Source organism: Octopus bimaculoides, chromosome 14 (assembly GCF_001194135.2).
Source record: "Octopus bimaculoides isolate UCB-OBI-ISO-001 chromosome 14, ASM119413v2, whole genome shotgun sequence".
Taxonomy (NCBI): Eukaryota; Metazoa; Mollusca; class Cephalopoda; order Octopoda; family Octopodidae; genus Octopus; species Octopus bimaculoides.
This window is the reverse complement of record NC_068994.1, coordinates 48524053-48527186: the sequence shown is the minus strand read 5'-3', so window position 1 is coordinate 48527186 and position 3134 is coordinate 48524053. Positions and strand designations below refer to the sequence as shown.

At 44.1% G+C, this 3134-nt stretch overlaps 1 protein-coding gene across 1 annotated transcript in view; it reads left to right on the top strand.

Moving 5' to 3' along the window:
• The first annotated feature begins 76 nt into the window (after positions 1-76).
• LOC106876381 (ras-related protein Rab-13) overlaps positions 77-3134 on the top strand; it is a 44812-nt gene continuing 41754 nt past the window's right edge. Inside the window, exon 1 of the mRNA XM_014924894.2 lies at positions 77-346. The gene's annotated coding sequence lies outside the window, so the exon portion shown is untranslated. The remainder of the gene's footprint in view (positions 347-3134) is intronic.

The window sequence follows — 3134 nt, the reverse complement described above, 5'->3', positions numbered from 1 at the left end:
ACCTCCACTACCACCACCACCACCACCGCCACCACCACCACCACCACTGACATCACAACTACTAAATCCAACCTTCACCAACCACCACCACTACCAGCAGGACCAGTATCACCCCCTCAACGCTTTCACTATCATTATAACCAATGCTTACAACTACACCACTACCGCCACCACCATTATCACTACACCCACGACGACGATCACCACCACCACCACCACGGTTTCTTTCTCGACCGCCGCCGTCGCCGCCGCCGGCACTGACATCCGCCAAGTCAGTAACAACAGTCAGTGTGGTGGACCTTGCTGATTGTTACAGTACAGATGAGAAAGAGAGCGGAGCAATAAGGTAGGTGAAAAAAAAAATATATGTTACTTATACGCGGGGGTCTCTACAGCATATTACTGTTGTTGGTATTGCTGGTGTTGTTGATGATGATGATGACGCGGACGATGATAAAAACGATGATGATGATATTTGGCGCCGGGTCAGTTGTAATCGAGCACGCCTATGATCAAGCTCGAAGCTCGAAAGACAACATTATGTAATCTGTTACTTCCTTATGCAAGACAGGGAGGTGATTTCAGGAAGATTTTGGCTGCTATTTCTCAACAGATCGATGACAACCAGTTTATATGCTTCGTGTATGCGGGCATGTGTGTGTGTGTGTGTGTGTGTGTGTGTGTGTGTGTGTGTGTGTGTGTGTGTGTGTGTGTGTGCGTGCGTGTGTGTGTGTGTATGTGTTTACATTTTTTTATGGACAAACTACTTTAGTTTCGTCTATGGGACGCTGTGATACTCAAACGTACACATGCAAACGTACGTACATAATACATACACATAACATATGCATATACATTATACACACACACACACGCACATGCACACATATATATAAATATACACATAAACAGACAGACAGATAGATAGATAGATAGATAGATAGATAGATAGATAGATAGATAGATAGATAGATCGTCCGTCAGTTCAGGATGTTTATGTATCTACAAACAACTTTTTCCATTCCATTCTCCCTAGGCTGTCTGCGTGGCACCAGTGTTGTATTCATATTCATACAGGGAGCAGGCGTAGCTGTGTAGTAAAAAGTTTGCTTCCCAACCACATGGTGGTGCTGAGTTCAGTCCCACTGCGTGGCACCTGTCTTCTGCTATAGACTAGAGCCGGCATACAGAGTGCGGTGAATAAATTGTCGTCTAAATTACGCAAAAATGAAAATAACTCTGACACCTCATTTTAACAGACATATTTACCAAAATTACATTAAAATATCTTGAAATACTAAAGAATAAATTTATTCAATATGATCGCCGTTGGCTTCAGTCACGGCCTCCAGACTACTTCGGAATCTCCTGCGATCCTTCTAGTCGATCTCCTTGTTTAAGTTGGTGAATGCTGCCATAACTTTTTGCCTTCAGTTTATCTTTGGTGTTAGAAGGAGTTTGTTGGGCTCCCGTTCAACTGCGCTTCACACATAATAATCAAGGGGGTTGCAGTCTGCGGAATTAGGTGGCCAGATGTTAGGGGTGATGTGGTCGCAGAAATTGTTTGACAGCCATGACTGGGTTCTCCTGCTTGTGTGGCATGGTACAGAGTCCTGTTGCCAAGCACAGGGTCTTCCAGCAGTCAAACTCTTGACCCAGGGCAGCACTACTTCCTCCGGACACTTGATGTAGGCGTCCGTGTTGAGTCTGAGGCCGTGTGGGAAGATGAACGGAGGCATAAGGTCGCCATCACTAGTGTACACTCCAAACACATTGATGTTGACAGGATGTTTGATTTTTATCATTATCGGTACATCTTTTAGGGACATGGCAAACCAACGTTTGCTCTGTGATCACCATCTGTTCGTATTGGCGCTTCCGGTGCGAATGCCAAGCAATACAGCATGTCATTTCCAAATTTCTGGCAGAGTGAATTGCGTCATGGTGCTGCTTTTCTCACAGACGGTGCCCAACGGACCTTACTATACTGTATAGTCGACAAAATCAAAACCAAACAATGCGCACGCGAGAAATAAAAAAAATGGTGACAATTTATCTATCGCACCCTGTATGTATGTGTGTGTTCACTATATATATATGTGTGTGTGTGTGTGTGTGTGTGTGTGCGTGCGTGCGTGCGTGTATGTGTGTATGAGTACTTCCCCCATCACCGCTTGACAACCGGTGTTGATGTGTTTACGTCCCAGTAACCTAGCAGTTCAGCATAAGAGGGGCGGCAGAATCAGTACCAGACTTCAACGAAAAGTTCTGGGATCGGTTCTGTCGATTAAAACATCTCCAAGGCGATGCCCCAGCATGGCCGCAGTCTAACGACTGAAAGAAGTAAACGATAAACGATAAACGATAAACGGTAAATGATACTTGCACAGGGCCCTCTTTAGGCATGATCAAACTGGGGCCCTTGCCCGGGAGCTCCACAGGTATTGGGACCCAATGGAGATCTGTGAATGCCGTGACTTGCTGTCAGTAAGTAGGGTCTTATAACGTTGCTATAATGCACGGTACTGCTGTAGTAACACGACGCTGCTTATAACTCACGGACCGAAAACGCTGCTGGCAGGCGCAGCTACAACAATACGTAAACAAATATGAGATCGCTTACACGAGGAAACATATTAGTTTACAGGATTATTAAACACATAGGCCCACACCTATCTATCTTTTTTTTTTTTTTTTCCTTCCTTCCCCCTCCCAAAAAGAAACGCTCTACATTGTATTTGTCCCATCTTCGTTGAGCCATGTGTGGCTAATAAAAGAAATGTATCTATCTATCTATCTATCTATCTATCTATCTATCTATCTATCTATCTGTCGTCTGCCTTTCTGTCTGTCGTCTGTTTTTCTATCTATCTATCTATCTAACTATCTATCTATCTATCTATCTATCTATTCGTCTGTCTGCTTGTCTGTCTGCCGCCCTCAATATAATTGTATGTATATCTATATTTACGCACTCATACAGACATACACACGCACACACACACACACACACACACACACACACACACACACATACACACACAAATTCTTTTATTTGTTTCAGTCATTTGACTGCGGCCATGCTAGAGCACCGCCTTTAGTCGAACAAATCGACCCCAGGACTTATTCTTTGT